Raw genomic sequence first — 19,423 nt, 5'->3', positions numbered from 1 at the left:
ATGTTCTTTATTTTACTCCTATTATTATCTATCCTAATGCCTAGTCACTTTATCCTGCTTTCATGTACATACAGTATCTACCTCAAATACCTCGTACCTCTGCACATTGATCTGGTACTGGTACTCTCTTCATATAGCTCCACATTGATCTGGTACTGGTATTCCCTGTATATAGCTCCACATTGATCTGGTACTCGTACTCCATCGATATAGAGCCACATTGATCTGGTACCGGTACTCTCTCTATATAGCTCCACATTGATCTGGTACTGGTACTCTATATAGCTCCACATTGATCTGGTACTGGTACTCTCTATACAGCTCCACATTGATCTGGTACTGGTACTCTCTATATAACTCCACATTGATCTGGTACTGGTAATCTCTATACAGCTCCACATTGATCTGGTACTGGTACTCTCTATATAGCTCCACATTGATCTGGTACTGGTACTCTATATAGCTCCACATTGATCTGGTACTGGTACTCTCTATAAAGCTCCACATTGATCTGGTACTGGTACTCTCTATATAGCTCCACGTTGATCTGGTACTGGTACTCTCTATATAGTTCCACATTGATCTGGTACTGGTACTCTCTATATAGCTCCACATTGATCTGGTACTGGTACTCTCTATATAGCTCCACATTGATCTGGTACTGGTACTCTCTATATAGCTCCACATTGATCTGGTACTGGTACTCTCTATATAGCTCCACATTGATCTGGTACTCTCTATATAGCTCCACATTGATCTGGTACTGGTACTCTCTATATAGCTCCACATTGATCTGGTACTGGTACTCTCTATACAGCTCCACATTGATCTGGTACTGGTACTCTCTATATAGCTCCACATTGATCTGGTACTGGTACTCTCTATATAGCTCCACATTGATCTGGTACTGGTACTCTCTATAAAGCTCCACATTGATCTGGTACTGGTACTCTCTATATAGCTCCACATTGATCTGGTACTGGTACTCTCTATAAAGCTCCACATTGATCTGGTACTGGTACTCTCTATAAAGCTCCACATTGATCTGGTACTGGTACTCTCTATATAGCTCCACATTGATCTGGTACTGGTACTCTCTATATAGCTCCACATTGATCTGGTACTGGTACTCTCTATATAGCTCCACATTGATCTGGTACTGGTACTCTCTATATCGCTCCACATTGTACTGGTACTCTCTATATAGCTCCACATTGATCTGGTACCGGTACTCTCTATATCGCTCCACATTGATCTGGTACTGGTACTCTCTATATAGCTCCACATTGATCTGGTACTGGTACTCTCTATATCGCTCCACATTGTACTGGTACTCTCTATATAGCTCCACATTGATCTGGTACTGGTACTCTCTATATAGCTCCACATTAAGCTGGTACTGGTAATCTCTATATAGCTCCACATTGATCTGGTACTGGTACTCTATATAGCTCCACATTGATCTGGTACTGGTATTCTCTCTATATATCTCCACATTGATCTGGTACTGGTATTCTCTCTATATAGCTCCATATTGATCTGGTACTCTCTCTCTATATAACTCCACATTGATCTGGTACTGGCATTCTCTCTATATAGCTCCATATTGATCTGGTACTCTCTCTCTATATAGCTCCACATTGATCTGGTACTGGTACTCTCTATATAGCTCCACATTAAGCTGGTACTGGTAATCTCTATATAGCTCCACATTGATCTGGTACTGGTACTCTATATAGCTCCACATTGATCTGGTATTGGTATTCTCTCGATATATCTCCACATTGATCTGGTACTGGTATTCTCTCTATATAGCTCCATATTGATCTGGTACTCGCTCTCTATATAACTCCACATTGATCTGGTACTGGCATTCTCTCTATATAGCTCCATATTGATCTGGTACTCTCTCTCTATATAGCTCCACATTGATCTGGTACTAGTACTCTCTATATAGCTCCACATTAAGCTGGTACTGGTAATCTCTATATAGCTCCACATTGATCTGGTACTGGTACTCTATATAGCTCCACATTGATCTGGTATTGGTATTCTCTCTATATATCTCCCATTGATCTGGTACTGGTATTCTCTCTATATAGCTCCATATTGATTTGGTACTCTCTCTATATAACTCCACATTGATCTGGTACTGGCATTCTCTCTATATAGCTCCATATTGATCTGGTACTCTCTCTCTATATAACTCCACATTGATCTGGTACTGGCATTCTCTCTATATAGCTCCACATTGATATGGTACTCTGTCTATTGAACTCCACATTGATCTGGTACTGGTACTCTATATAGCTCCACATTGATCTGGTACTGGTACTCTCTATAAAGCTCCACATTGATCTGGTACTGGTACTCTCTATATAGCTCCACATTGATCTGGTACCGGTACTCTCTATAAAGCTCCACATTGATCTGGTACCGGTACTCTCTATATAGCTCCACATTGATCTGGTACTGGTACTCTCTATAAGCTCCACATTGATCTGGTACTGGTACTCTCTATATCGCTCCACATTGATCTGGTACTGGTACTCTCTATATAGCTCCACATTGATCTGGTACTGGTACTCTCTATAAAGCTCCACATTGATCTGGTACCGGTGCTCTCTATAAAGCTCCACATTGATCTGGTACTGGTACTCTCTATAAAGCTCCACATTGATCTGGTACTGGTACTCTCTATATAGCTCCACATTGATCTGGTACTGGTACTCTCTATAAAGCTCCACATTGATCTGGTACTGGTACTCTCTATAAAGCTCCACATTGATCTGGTACTGGTACTCTCTATAAAGCTCCACATTGATCTGGTACTGGTAATCTCTATAAAGCTCCACATTGATCTGGTACTGGTACTCTCTATATAGCTCCACATTGATCTGGTACTGGTACTCTCTATACAGCTCCACATTGATCTGGTACTGGTACTCTCTATACAGCTCCACATTGATCTGGTACTGGTACTCATAAAGCTCCACATTGATCTGGTACTGGTACTCTCTATACAGCTCCACATTGATCTGGTACTGGTACTCTCTATATAGCTCCACATTGATCTGGTACTGGTACTCTCTATACAGCTCCACATTGATCTGGTACTGGTACTCTCTATACAGCTCCACATTGATCTGGTACTGGTACTCTCTATAAAGCTCCACATTGATCTGGTACTGGTACTCTCTATAAAGCTCCACATTGATCTGGTACTGGTACTCTCTATAAAGCTCCACATTGATCTGGTACTGGTACTCTCTATATAGCTCCACATTGATCTGGTACTGGTACTCTCTATAAAGCTCCACATTGATCTGGTACTGGTACTCTCTATAAAGCTCCACATTGATCTGGTACTGGTACTCTCTATAAAGCTCCACATTGATCTGGTACTGGTACTCTCTATAAAGCTCCACATTGATCTGGTACTGGTACTCTCTATATAACTCCACATTGATCTGGTACTGGTACTCTCTATACAGCTCCACATTGATCTGGTACTGGTACTCTCTATAAACATTGATCTGGTACTGGTACTCTCTATATAGCTCCACATTGATCTGGTACTGGTACTCTCTATAAAGCTCCACATTGATCTGGTACTGGTACTCTCTATACAGCTCCACATTGATCTGGTACTGGTACTCTCTATACAGCTCCACATTGATCTGGTACTGGTACTCTCTATATAGCTCCACATTGATCTGGTACTGGTACTCTCTATACAGCTCCACATTGATCTGGTACTGGTACTCTCTATACAGCTCCACATTGATCTGGTACTGGTACTCTCTATAAAGCTCCACATTGATCTGGTACTGGTACTCTCTATAAAGCTCCACATTGATCTGGTACTGGTACTCTCTATACAGCTCCACATTGATCTGGTACTGGTACTCTCTATAAAGCTCCACATTGATCTGGTACTGGTATCTCTATACAGCTCCACATTGATCTGGTACTGGTACTCTCTATACAGCTCCACATTGATCTGGTACTGGTACTTTATCTATATAACTCCACATTGATCTGGTACTGGTACTCTCTATACAGCTCCACATTGATCTGGTACTGGTACTCTCTATATAACTCCACATTGATCTGGTACTGGTACTCTCTATACAGCTCCACATTGATCTGGTACTGGTACTCTCTATATAACTCCACATTGATCTGGTACTGGTACTCTCTATATAGCTCCACATTGATCTGGTACTGGTACTCTCTATACAGCTCCACATTGATCTGGTACTGGTACTCTTATATAACTCCACATTGATCTGGTACTGGTACTCTCTATAAAGCTCCACATTGATCTGGTACTGGTACTCTCTATAAAGCTCCACATTGATCTGGTACTGGTACTCTCTATATAGCTCCACATTGATCTGGTACTGGTACTCTCTATATAGCTCCACATTGATCTGGTACTGGTACTCTCTATACAGCTCCACATTGATCTGGTACTGGTACTCTCTATATAACTCCACATTGATCTGGTACTGGTACTCTCTATACAGCTCCACATTGATCTGGTACTGGTACTCTCTATAAAGCTCCACATTGATCTGGTACTGGTACTCTCTATAAAGCTCCACATTGATCTGGTACTGGTACTCTGATAGCTCCACATTGATCTGGTACTGGTACTCTCTATAAAGCTCCACATTGATCTGGTACTGGTACTCTCTATAAAGCTCCACATTGATCTGGTACTGGTACTCTCTATATAGCTCCACATTGATCTGGTACTGGTACTCTCTATATAACTCCACATTGATCTGGTACTGGTACTCTCTATAAAGCTCCACATTGATCTGGTACTGGTACTCTCTATAAAGCTCCACATTAAATGTAATCAGTCACTCCCCAACTGTGATCATTATGCCTTCCCATTGTTGCATTTTAGCCAATCACATGATGGCGATGCTGCCCATTCAGGAAAGTAATGTTCTTTAGTTAATAACCGTAAACGGATGTTTCCATGCTACATTAATTGATTACTGTGATGAATAGGAAAATATAGTTAACGTAATCAATATCTACTTCCGTATGACATGACGCCGATAATACATCGGTAAGCTCATCCAGATGGTCCAACTGGGACTGGCCGTGAAAGAGCTTGGCGTTGAGTCGGGTCCATGTAAATCCTTGTGAATAATGTTTTCTACTGTCCTTACAGGAAACCAAGCAACGTCATCGCCTGCCATTTTTCACAACTTTTAACATACAGGTCAGGTCGTCACCATCTTGTTTTTATGTTGCCTGCATCTAGTACTCTCGCCTCAATGATGAAAGGAAGCCACCGTGGAATACTGATCCGAGACTATTTGTTTAATTTCTGCCAAGGTTAGAGACTTTTCATAAACAGCAGTGTTGTAAAAACAAATATACACATCTCCAGTGGTTCATGAATACTTCTTTAACTAAAGAGAATATCCAGTGATGTGGTAGTTCCATATAAAACATTCCAAATTTGAATCTGCCCTGTAGGCCTATGTTGTACGGTATCTACAGAACATTTTCACAGCACTATAATGGAGTAGATGGCCATGTTTGTAGTGTTTCGCTTGGTGTCTTTCCAAAGTGGGCCGAGTCTTCAGCTATGTGTGACCGGGGCACTTAGTGGCTCACACTAATGACTCTAATTGTGAAAGTGGGCCCCGTTCGGGGGTCACTGATAGACTGACTGGCATGTGTGGAATGTGACTAGGCAGCCCTTTCTCTCCCATTGTCTGGGTCATGCTATCAATTAGCTGCCTGCAATGTATATCTTAGTGGGGGAGAGACTGGTCATAGTGATGCTAAGAGTTGTCCACAGACACTGCCTCCAGGTTATGTTACTCACCAGCAGTACCCCAACCACAGTTTTGTGTTATGTGAGACTGCTCAGCTATTTCCACACAGGAGTTTGCATTTTTCCAACCCCTGTAACAGCTATTTCCTACAATCTAGAATTGTAATCATTACGCCTAATACTATGTAAAAAAAAATTATATATATATATATATATATATATATATATATATATATATATATACAGTGCCTTGCGAAAGTATTCGGCCCCCTTGAACTTTGCGACCTTTTGCCACATTTCAGGCTTCAAACATAAAGATATAAAACTGTATTTTTTTTGTGAAGAATCAACAACAAGTGGGACACAATCATGAAGTGGAATGACATTTATTGGATATTTCAAACTTTTTAACAAATCAAAAACTGAAATTGGGCACCAAGCCTCCAGTGCGCCTCTCCAGTCCGGTACGTCCTGTGTCTGCTCCTCGCACTTGCCCTGAAGTGCGTGTAACCAGTCCGGTGCCACCTGTACCGGCTCCACGTACTAGGCCTCCAGTGCTCATTCACAGTCCAGAGCTTCCGGCAACGGTTCAGTCCAGAGCTTTTGGGGACGGCTCACAGTCCAGAGCTTCCGGCGACGGTTCACAGTCCAGAGCTTCCTGTGAAGGTTCACAGTCCAGCGCTTCCGGCAACGGTTCATAGTCCAGAGCTTCCGGCAACGCTTCACAGTCCGGAACCTCCAGCGACGGTCAACAGTCTGGAGCTTCCAGTCAAGGCGTCCAGTCCTGTTCCAGGGCGGGAGTCTTCCTCTGCGCCGATGTGCAGACCAGGCACGGCGTCCAGTCCTGCTCCAAGGTCGGAGAATTCCTCTGTGTCGGGGCCCAGTCCGGGCACGGCATCCAGTCCCGCTCCAAGGCCGGAGCCTTCCTCTACGTCGGGGCCCAGTCCGGGCACGGTGTCCAGTCCCTCTCCAAGGTCGGAGCATTACTCTGCATCGGGGCCCAGTCCGGGCACGCCGTCCAGTCCCGCTCCAAGGCCAGAGCCTTCCTCTGCGTCGGGGCCTAGTCCGGGCATGGCGTCCAGTCCAGCTCCAAGGCCGGAGCCTTCCTCTGCACCGATGCCCAGTCCGGGCACGGCGGCCAACTCAGCTCCATGGCCGAAGCCTTCCTCGGCGCCGGTGCCCAGTCCGGGTGCGGCGTCCAACCCAGCTCCATGGCAGGGGTCCTCCTCTGCGCCGCGATGACCAGTCCGGGCAAGGCGTTCTACCCTACTCCATGGCTGGACCCGTGGTCTGGGCGTGGGCAAATACCCGCACCGGAGTCGCCACCGCCACTAGTCACCCCCCCTACCCTTCCCATTTGGTTTCAGGTTTTGCGGCCGGAGTCTGCACCTTTGGGGGGGGTGGTACTGGTACTGTCAAGCCCTGACCATAGAGAGCCCTCGGTTCTCTATGGTGTTTAGGTCAGAGCGTGACTGGGGGGGGGATTATCTAGTTTATAGATTTCTAGGTTGGTGGTTTGTTTGGTTCCCAATTGGAGGCAGCTGGTAATAATTGCCTCTCATTGGGGATCATATCTAGGTAGGATTTTTCCCCACCTGCATTTGTGGGATATTATTTTGTGTTTGTGCCTGTGCACCACGTAGTCACATTTCGTTGGTAGTTTATTGATTTATTGTTTTTGCTTTAAGTTTCACTTTTGAAATAAATATGTGGAACTCAACCTCCGCTGCGCCTTGGTCCCGTTCTTACGACAACCGTGACAGTAAAAGCCCAATCTTCAGTGAGAGGCTGAGAACAAAGCATAGTGTACTTTGTTACTAAGGGCGTGGTGGGCCATTTGTTTGTGTTATATATTGTAACTGAGTTTCCCAACATTGCGTGGGACCGAGAGGTCTGGATGGACAATACAGAGACTGGAGAATGACTAAATGGAGTGGCTCATACTGTAATGAACCACACCAGAGATATTCCTCTCTCTGGCACCACAATGCCAAATAATTACCTTTTGAAGTGGTTTCCAATGCATTGTGGTCCACGCCTGTGATGAAGTTATAAATGCATCCTTTGTAAGTACCTTAATGCCAGAAATATTGCAATCTTTATTTTCTTCCTCTATCTTTCAAAACCTTACTAAGATTGATTCAGTTCACTGATTTCCTTTTAATATTGTGTTCTTGACATCATGGGATATGAAACCACATAACCATAACTGTCTATGGTTTCTTCATAGTAGTGACGTGCGTAATACGCCTAGCTTCCTGGAACGGGTCACATATGAGCCAACCAGTCTGAGCTCTTTGTTATTCCAAAGGAAATCTCCATCCACACAAAAACGTGTCTATGGGAACCTGTGATCTAGCATTGGGAGGCTAACTGCATTACTCTTTCTGAATACTGTCTGCCACCTGCAGACCTGCGGTAAGGACTAGATGTGGCTCCACTAATACCACTGCCATGGTACACTGAGCCAGCACCCTGTTACATTTGTAGGAGTGTGCGATTAAAGGCTCAGAACGTGCAAACTCTTCTTTTCAGAGGAATTATTAGCGGACACTGCGTTGTGGACTCCAGACACAATTCATCTAGCAGATGTTCATATTGTTGGTAACAGCATAGAAAACATCAATGTGTTTTCTATGTTACGGTCTAATGGTTCAGTATAGGATACCTTTCGATAAAAAGAGAAAGCAAGGATTTCCAAGATTGGGGAATTGAAAGAAGGATTACTTAAAGTAGTTTTAAGAAATGCACGTATGTGCACCTAGCTATCTACTGTAGCTATATTTACTCATCCCTTTTATCCATATTATAATATTTGACTCTACAGTGAGCACTTTTGCAGAACTACAAAAAACAATACTTTGTTTAAAGCCCAAGATATCTTCTAAGGAAAATCCAAATCCCAAATCCTTGATAATGAAGCGTCTGAATTCTCATATTGTCAGGTTTTAATTTGTGCAGCTAAATGTAAGCCACTGAGAGCCATGGGCGTGAGCCACGCGGACTCAGGTATGTGTCAATAGTGTTGCCCTGGAGCTGAACCCTCAGATACATCTAGTTTGGAGGGAGAAGGAAAGGGTGAGGCAGAGAAAGGCAGGTGTGTCCTCCTGCTAGGTGACTCAGCCTGAGCCTGTGACTGCTGAGTGACAAATCGAATGCCCATTGAAAGACCCTGTTTGCTCCAAGTTACTGGCTCCTTCCTCTGCACAGGTGGTCCCAGTCTCACACATCACACATACGCCAACGAACACGTACGCACAGAGAAACATATATTAAACATTTTTGGGGATACACTATTCTGCGTAGCTAAGCTTTAACTGAAAAACAATTATGTTTTGAACTTGAAATTCAAAATAAAATATGGAAAGAGGTGGCGATGCAAGTGGCGCAGTTGTCTAAGGCACTTCATCTAAGTGCTAAAGGTGTCACTACAGACCCTGGTTCGATTCCAGGCTGTATCATAACCGGCCGTAATTGGGAGTCCCATAGGGTGTCGCACAATTGGCCCAGTGTCGTTAGAGTTTGGCCGGGGTAGGCCGGAGTTTGGCCGGGGTAAATAAGAATTTGTTCTTAACTGACTTGCCTAGTTAAATAAAGGTGAAATAAATAAATAAACTGATGCTGTTCTTACAGGTAGGTCAAAACAGCTCATTCTTGCCTATCTCATAACATCTCTTATCAGGCCAATGACACACAAACAATTAAATAAAGAAACTTGCACCACTTTCAGATGTCAGTCACCAGGCTAGTTTACCTAGATAGCTTTAGCATACTGTCAACTTTAATCTATTAAAGGTTGATATTTGCAAAGTAAAGAATCCTATTTGCTCACAGGGCCAGTTTAAATAAATGCATTGCATAAACTTTTACAGTATTGGTTTGTAAACACCGGGTGATGACTGCTGAGTAAATGTAGTCTCTGAACACGTGTCCATATAGGAGCCTGAGGGAGTTCAGTAAATGTGTCAGTGTTCCAGTGACATCAGGTTTTGGGCCAGTGACTGTCTGTCAGAACTGCTAGCGTGTATATCTTCATCCGTCTGTCTGTTTTACCTCGGGAGACATGGATTAATGGCCTATTGTATGTATGGCTGTGTAGAATATGATGAAGAGTGAGGCAGACGGGCCAGATCGTGTCTCCTCACCAGTAAAGCCTTTGGGTTGCCAGAAGGGACCAGAGCATCAGTCAGACAGGGAGCTGCATAAATGCCCAGTGCCGACCAAGGCCTGGTTCAAGCCTTATCTATAGAACCCCTCTGGTTTTCTCCTAGACCGCTGCCAACCGGCGATCCCTGTCTGGCAGCAATATGCAGTGTGTAATTGTGTCTGAATTCCACCATCCCCACGCTTTGCTCTACGTCGATTGCCTGTTTCAGGAATTGAGGTTGTGATGTGGTTGAAATACTGGAAAAACAAAGAAGTGATGAGACAAAAAAGGGTGGCTTACACTTTGCTGTACGTATGTATACAGCAGGTGGTGAAAGAAATCTCTGACAGAACCCCTGATCTGTGCAGAATTGTGTTGCTTAAAGGATATTACCACCAGATGCCCACTTGGAAGAACATTAACTTTCAAATCATCTTCTTTCTGTTCAATCCAAACACCATCCGCCAAAAATCAAACCAAGGGAACATCTTGGCTGTCAGAAAGATAATGAAGACAAGAAACTTCACCAGACTATGTACTAAACATAGGCGTATTCTAAGCTGATATTCCAAGCTGAAGTATATGTGGTGACATTAAGATGCTAATACCGTAAGCATGCACATTTTTCATCTTTTTTGGGGGGGAAGAAGGGTCTGCATTTCAGCATTGCTTGAAACACAGCCATAGATGGCAGCATTTTGCTTCATTGTCAGGATCTAACAATCCAACTGCTACTCTGTAATTATTTTTAGGAGAACATTTCCAGATATAGGCACAATGTATTTGCCAATTGTCATAAGAAAATATGACTTTGTTAAGATGAATTACATAAATGCAAAAAAGGCAATGATCACTTCAAATATCTTCAACAGTTTGGGAAAATCATTGTGCTTGATTTGAGCTAAATTGTTTTTATGTCAAATGATATCATTTCAAAAGAAGAAAGCATCTGTATTATCCAAATGTGCTATTACAATGATTTACATTATTCTATTGATAGTAATATTGATAATATATTGTATTCAGATGAATAAAAGGCATATCTGATTACTGGTCCTCCTCAGGTGCGTCATCATCATATAATGTGTGTACTGATTCAGAAATTCTGCTGTAATGTGTTTCAGTCAGCTGGACCAGGAGCATGTTCAGCCTCAACACACGACGAGGCACAAAGGAGAAATGTAACGGGAGTGCGAGAAAAATAGGGAGAAAGAGAGGAATGTCTTTGTGACAGTTGGGGAGAGTGGTAGCTTTGTCTGCCTCCCTTGGTCAGTGTGGATATTTACAGGGAGATCCGTATGAATATGGCATTATAATTGGGCAAAACTGTAGATAGTTTGAAAATGGCAGGTCAAAAATTCTAGTAGTTGGTGATCTTTTTAGTCTTGTAGAATACATCTTGATTATTTACCCTCTTGTGGGTAATGAATACAAACTGTATGATCAGGTCCTACACTGGATACATTTGTAACTATTTGAATATTAGCATCGACTAAGTCTCCACCAAAAAAACTTAATCCCCCAAAATTGACATGTAAAACATAACAGATCTTACAAATGTATTCACACGTATAATCATTTCTAAATCGTGAACTGTGGTGGTGGTGTTCTTTAAATTACACTTAATTAGTCCAGTTTTAAAAATGGAAATTCATGAGAAGTGTTCCCAAGAAATGTTCTTGGCGGCATAGGGGTTCAGTGGTGCATTTCCGGTAAGACAACCCTGATATCCAGATTAATAAAAGGCATATCTGATTACTGGTCCTCCTCAGGTGCGTTATTATCATATAATAATTCAGTCTTACTGGTAAGTCTTACCGAAAATGCACCACTGAACCCCTATGCCGCCAAGAACATTTATTGGGAACACTTCTCATGAATTTCCATTTTTAAAACTGGACTAATTAAGTGTCATTTAAAGAACACCAGCAAAAGTCACATGACAGCCAACTTGGAGTTTGCCAAAAGTCACCTAAAGGACTCTCAGAACATGAAAAACAAGATTCTCTGGTCTGATGAAACCAAGATTGAACTCTCTGGCCTGAATGCCAAGTGTCACATCTGGAGGAAACCTGGCACCACCCCAAGGGTGAAGCATGGTGGTGGCAGCATCATTCTGTGGGGATGTTTTTCAGCGGCAGGGACAGGGAGACTAGTCATGATCGAGGGAAAGATTATTGGAGCAAAGTACGGAGAGATCCTTGATGAAAACCTGCTCAGGACCTCAGACTGGGGTGAAGGTTCACCTTCCAACAGGACAATGACCCTAAGCACACAGCCAAGGCGACGCAGTAGCAGCTTCGGGACAAGTCTCTGAAAGTCCTTGAGTGGTCCAGCCAGAGCCCGGACCTGAACCCTATCCAACATCTCTGGAGAACCCTGAAAATATATGTGCAGCAACGCTCCCCATCCAACCTGACTGAGCTTGAGTGGATCTGCAGAGAGGAATGGGATAAACTCCCCAAATACAGGTGTGCCAAGCTTTCTAAAAACCATTTTTTTCTTTATCATTATGGGGTACTGTGTGTAGATGAGGAAAAAAAACAAATGTAATGCATTTTTGAATAAGTCTGTAACGTAAGGCAAGCGGTCTGAATACTTTCTGAATGCTCTCTATAGGGGATTTGTTGTTAAGTTCAACATGAAGAAATTGTGTTCAGACATCAGTACATTTACTTGGTCTTTTGCACGGACTGGGCCAAGGTCGGTTTTATATTCTACTAAATTCAGAAAATGACACTCGAGATAAACAGAATGTTTACACTCCCCATGTGAGCTCGGGGTGATATGTAAATGAAGCCTTATTATTTCATCAAATTTGCATTTACCCTCTTAACCAAACACTACAGGGCTCCAATTCAAACAGTACTAATGATGGCTGGCCCTTTATGACCGATTGCTGTATCGGCAAAAACGGAAAGAGCAATTTAGCAGGGAATGAATGGAGTAAAGCATAGTAGCTATCTGTGAGTGGCTGACAATAATTGGATCAACTTTGCTGAGAAATGGATGTGTTTTGATGCTCTAGTGCCTAACTGTCAATCATCTGGCTTTTCGCCAATTTATCCTTCCCCTTTTATCTGCGGCTGCCAGACCTTTCCACTGCCGCCATTCCAGGTCCCACTAATCAAACAACTTTTTAATAAGACTAAACTGCATCTCCGCAGCCTGTGAGAGGGCCTGGGGAGCTCACAGCGCATTGAGGGGAATGATGGGATGAATATCAATTAACACCCTGACAAACTGTTTTAACACACTTGCCTGCCTGACACAGAATTTGACTGAAATTGTCTGGTGGTTTCAGATCTGCCTATCCATCAGTGTCAGACCTGCTCTTAATCTGCCTCTTTGGGCAATATGACAGTAACCACTGAACATTTCTTCTCGCTTGATGGTTGTAGGGAAATGGTTCTCCTTTGTAATCAGTGTAAACATTACATTTTCATTACTGACTTTCAGTGCAAGTTTTCCCTGTGTTCCTTTATTCCCAAGGAAGCTATTTGAAACAACATATTATTATTATATTATTATTATAACTCAAACGTAGTAAAACTAAGCTGATGCTTCTTTTCATATCAAGGTATTTTAGACATGTAGCAGCAACATAATTATGTATACTTTCTACAATACCAACCACAAATCAGACACACATAGACCTTTGGATGAAATCCACAAGTGGTCCCAGAAATTGTAATAGTGTTAATGATGAAAACGATGGTGCCTCCTTGAGGTCTGGACACCACACAGGCTGAAGGCCACTGTCTGTCTAGTCTGAGGGCTAACTGGACCCATATTTTGGCCTGCTGCTTGGTGACACCGAGTGACAGCGATACAGTGGGTTGGTTCAAGGTCCTGCCAACTGCAAGCCTCGAATGTTTTCGCGCCTTGTCCTCGGAGTAAAACAGATGCCTCACGGCCCTGCTCGAGCTCAGCAGCTGCTGGTGTCCGTGCGGCTATTGAGAAGTTAACAAGTTCAAAACAAAAGAAGTGACAAAACGTAACAAAGGGAGGGAGGGAACGGGGCATAAAGTTGCTGTGTTTAAGGAGGATCCCCCTGTTCATCCAATACCACCAAAGGAGGGGAGAGAAAGGGGGCCTTGGTTCGAGCCCTTGCTAGGTAACTGAGGGTCGGTTGTTTGGAATGCGTCTCCCACCATGTCTCTGATATCCCACCCTGCAAGTACCCTGCCTGTAGATCACAAAGTCTTGAGTCTAAATGACCAATCTATGTATTTCCTTTCGTCTACGAAAAATGTTCTTGCTAGTAAACAACATCCTGACATTTTGAGTGTGCCTGTCAAATTGCTATCTAATTGTAGCAGGGCTGCAGGGGGAGCTGATATCTGCTTTTCTCCTATTCCCTGCCGCGGGCCCTGCCATTCACAAAGCCAGGGGATGCCACACACATTCTGTTTGTTCTACATGAGCAAACAGATTGTAAACTGGTTGATAATTTTTTTCTGACAATGTCATTTACGGTTGCCAGCCTTTTTGTCTGCTCTGTTTGCTTTATTCAAATATGAACCGAGTGGACCTCCCCTCCACGCTCACTTCTGCATTAAAATCACATCAATTCACTTCCATTTTCGTCTTATCTGAAATTCATTGGAGGCAATCACTTGGTTGAATGCTCTGGCATTGCCATGGAAACCAAAGGTCCTGTGTGGACTTCAGAAGGATTAGGAACTTGTAAGATTTAAGTCTTGAAGTACACAGTTTCTTTGTTGTGCTTTCCTTTGATTTGGAGGGGAGCCTTTTCTAACTTTGGTTACGTGAGATAAATCAGTATCTGCATTTACGTCCTTCAGTGAGATTGATAAATATTCATTTGTCCCCATGCGTTGATCTATCTATACATTTACCAATCTATTTAACAGATGCTCCTATAGTTGTTTGTCTGACCCTGATCTGCATTCATATGGCATGGTGATCCCTGTTCACTGCTCTAAAATGTATTTTTCTATTTCAACACAGCTCTGCTTCATTTGTCAAGCTGCAATCTTTGTGCTGAAACTATGACAGTCCAAGTGGCATGCGGTGCCTGGTGCCCTGGTGGCACCTCTTCGCCCCGGGCTGGGGACAATAAATCCAGCTCCCCAAAACGAGTAGGGCCCTCCTTGGGCGCTTGCCTCCCGGGGTTTCCCACTCCGCTCCTGAGGCATCTCCCCTTTGTTCGTTGAGGTTAGGGCATGCAGTGCTGAGTTATTCACATCAAACTGTCTGGCTGAAAGCGACCTGCAGATGTTACTGTTTTTGTGTTTGGTTTTGTCTCCTCACTCCCTCTTTTGTCTTCCCCCGTTTCTTGTTGGTGTTGTATGCCAGGACGTTTGGCATGTGAGTTTTTAAAAACCTGAAAAAACGTGTCCAGTGAAAGAGGAGCTGAGGCCTTGGCTCCTGCTCGTGAAGTGAAGGTTTTTCTTTCCTTTACAGTCAAAAGTACAAAGTAAACAATTTGAAGTAAATTGATTCATTTTTAGTGGTGCCAGGCAACCAAGAGCTGATTCTTTTTGTCCTCTTTACCATCAATGCTAACATCCATTACCCTTTGTTGTCTGCCATGAACTTAACGCATTCCAAATATTTCCCTCACTTTTTACAAAAGAAAAGAACAAAAGAAAACTCTTGAATAGTTTGACCATTTTAAGGAAAAAAAGGATTGTCTACATCATAACACTAAATGAAGTCCCTCAAATATCTTGTAAATATATTGACTAATGTGCATGTAATCAACATGCTTTGTATGTTTTCTGCTGTATAGGAAAGGTAGCTCATTTAATTCCATCTGTTAAATGGGACAACCAACATAATGCAAATTCAAGTAAATAAAACACAGTATTCCTCCTCAATACTCAAAGTTAAATCCAGCTATAGGCAGAGATAAGTGGAGAGTGAGGACTATGCGAGGTGATATCGTTCATTTATCTATTGCGTTTAACAGTTATAATGGTAAAGAATGTACAGTATATATGATGTATTTTGAAAAACTACCAACATTAAGTTTCAGATCTATATTATGCTACTGTAAATCTCATGCTAATCCTGCTTTTTCAGAGCCAAAACCGTTTTGTAATGCATCAATAGTATTTAATGCACCCACAACATTCTCTGAAATTTGGGGTGTAAACAGAAGTTCCTTCCACTGACAAGCTGTCACCTGAAGCATCTAAACAATCAATGTCCATTTGCAACTTGCTATTTACCCCTCTGTTGACACCCATACTACCTCGGCAAATTAAGGTCATATTGGCAGATATTATGCATGACATTATACATGGCATTTTTGAAAGGACAACCAGAAACATTCCATATAAAGTCAAATCAACTATTCACAGCTTCACATTCAGCCCTCCCGGAATTTCGGTTCAGATCATTACATTGTGGATTAGTCAACAATGTAAGGACACATTAGTGTCATTAAAAATGTGATTGATAAAGGATTGGTGTTGATTGATTAATCATTGATGCTACTATAGTTTAATTATATGGATAGTTGAGTTAGGCTGTGGAAGTAAGCTTCCAAATTGGATAATAAACATAAAGGAAATCGTAGGTTCCTTTTCCCATCTTGTCTGTTTCCCAGACCTCTGAATGCATATAGTGGATGTGCGGAAAAAAACTAGCTTGAGTCATCAGTTTTACATCTCTCATTTTGGCCATGAAGGCAAAATTATTCAACCTTGAACATGGCAAAGAGCACAAAGGATCGTCTCTGGGAAGCTTTTGACCGAGTCCTGTCGCTGCCTGTTGAGACAATATTATATCTATGGAAGAGGATTATTCCCAAATACCAGTCCCAGGTCTGACAAAGGAACCTGATGATAGCAAATTAGGCCTGGGCTTTTCTATATTTAAAGAAGCAAGAGCAATTTCTGAAGACTAGCAAACTTGGTGGTCTCAGATTTTTTATAATTATATATTTACCTGTGGTTGCCATACATTATATAACAAGGTCACATCAAAGTGAAAGTGATGAAGAAGGGAAATTAGCATTTGACTCAATATATATAAAATGTATATAACTTTCCTGGGTTACAGCAACATACTACTAACTGAGCCTTCAGTGTCATCCTGTATGGTCCAAAATAGAATGAAAGGTGGAAAAAAAATAGTGTAGGTTATTCTGTGGTCAAGGACATGTCTTTGTTTTTCGTTGACAGTCTCCACTGTGCTAATAATGCATAAATAGAGCTGGCCAAAGCCAGGAGAGGTCTGGATCAGCAGAGTACACAGGAAACTGAGAAATCCTTAGAAATCCTATAACAAATGAGATGGTATGTCAATAACCAATAATAGGATAATAAAATAAACTCAACTGAGGATGGAGAATTAATTTGTAAATGTTTTCTTATCCTAGTTAAAATAGGGGTGGAAAACAACTACTGCAAGGTGGTATACCAATGTACTACTTTATAATGGTTGGGGATGTTTATGGAACAAGAGAAAAATGTATGTGTTTTGTTTTTGCATCGGTCACAGTTAGCACATTGAAAAAATGCGGAAGACCGACATTATGTGTGACCATAGATTAATGATAGCGATATCACAACATGTTGAGTCTCACCAGCTCTATCTCCGTTCTGTCTGTGTTGCCCTGTGTGTCCCTGTGTGTCTGTGTCTCTTACACAATCAGCCCCGCTATTGATCTCATTGATGCTGAAGCCACTCCATGTCCTCTGAAAGACTGGCTCCCAGAGCGGTGACATTGATATGGCCACACCGAGGTGGGTCTTTTTGTGGCTGCCTGTGGCTGCCTGTGTGTGGGACTGGGGGTGGGGGCCGTGCACTGAGCTGACCTTAACAGAACACAAACAACAAAAATGAGAAGGAAGTTATGGAGGGGGGTGCAATAGCTAGTGCTTAAGGGTCAAACTCCTATTTTGGAGGTAAAAAGTTGAAATGCCTTTGACACCTGCTCCCATTGGACTCAACATGTTTCTAGCCTGTCTGATGTCTGTGATGGCTCCTTTGCCTGATTAACACTGGGCTTGTTTTGTAATGCTAGCTACCACATGTACAGCTGGATTGGAAGGTAACATGTGCTCTTCTACATACTGAGATGACCTATACTAACATTAAAAGAGAAGGTAGCATTAACATTTTACTGCAGTGGGCTAAATCAGGGTCATACAGTGTTTCTTGGTAGTCTTAAACAAATCTACTTTGAAACTAAAGTAAACACCTCACACACATGATAATGGTCTTAAATAAATAAGACACCTGTACCATGTCAGATATAGAGTTGAAATGTGTTCAATTTTGAGTTTGCATCCCAAATGTTCACTTTGTATACACCACAGAAGACTGAAATATAACAAAAGCATTGACACAGAATCACTGTATTTACTGGGTTTAATAATATATATGTTTATGAATTATGAAATAATAATAAAATAGTAATAACATTCCACCAATGAAGCCTCTAGGTCATTTGACTGAAGGAAAGGGCTACAGTTGCCAAGTTTTCTTTTTGGGGTGATAAGTAAAAGTTAAGATTTTTAAATATTCTGTCACAACTAAAGGGTTAGGCCTAACTTATCTTTGTGTGCCCTGTCTGAAAGGGAAAGCCGTCCATCAGAGCGGTGTCTGTCAAGTCTTTCCTCGTGGAGAAGTAGACTACATGTAGCCACACGAGGATCGCCTGCACATCTGGCTTTTCTTTTGGTATCTAAGTAGTATCTAAACATTGGTGAATCTAAAAAATGCCTTATTGTTTTAGGTCCAGGTGGAAAGGATGTCTGGTTCCACACATTTTTATCACACACTGATTCCTACCTTTCCTGCATTTCATGCGTATCATATCACTGTCATTAGCCTGGCACTTGCTTTTATTGTTTTGTAAAGGAGTCCATTTTGATAGGATTAGCTGTAGCTGGAAGCCTTGTTATAGTAGACTTAGTTTACTAAATGTAGGGCTGTATTGTGCAGCCGGAGAGAAAGTTTTAAAGAGCCGCGGCCACCCACTTTCTGGATATCCAGAGGTATAACTCTACAGGCAAGGTGTGACCGTTGTCCACTGGAGAGGAGAGGCCGTATCCGTGGCATGGTTTGCAAACTATCACAGATTACAAAGGGAAACCCAGCCGCAAGCTTTCCAGTGACGTGAGCCTACCAGAGGAGATAAATACCTTCTATGCGTGCTTCGAGACTATCAACACTAAACTATGCATGAGGGAACCAGCTGTTCCAGACAACTGTGTGAGTACGCTCTCCATAGCCGATGTGAGCAAGAACTTTAAACAGGTTAACATTCAAAAGGCAGCAGGGCCAGAAGTATTATCAGAACACGTACTCAGAGCATACACTGACCAGCTAGCAAGTGTCTTCACTTCACATTTTTAAGCTCTCACTGACCCAGTCTGTAATACCTACATGTTTCAATCAGACAACCATAGTTCCTGTGCCCAAGAACGCCAAGGTAACCTGTCTAAATGACTATCACCCCGTAGCACTTACATCTGTAGCCATGA

The sequence above is a fragment of the Oncorhynchus keta genome, chromosome 29 (assembly GCF_023373465.1).
Source record: "Oncorhynchus keta strain PuntledgeMale-10-30-2019 chromosome 29, Oket_V2, whole genome shotgun sequence".
Classification (NCBI taxonomy): Eukaryota; Metazoa; Chordata; class Actinopteri; order Salmoniformes; family Salmonidae; genus Oncorhynchus; species Oncorhynchus keta.
The sequence above is the reverse complement of the archived record's forward strand: the minus strand, read 5'-3'. Positions refer to the sequence as shown.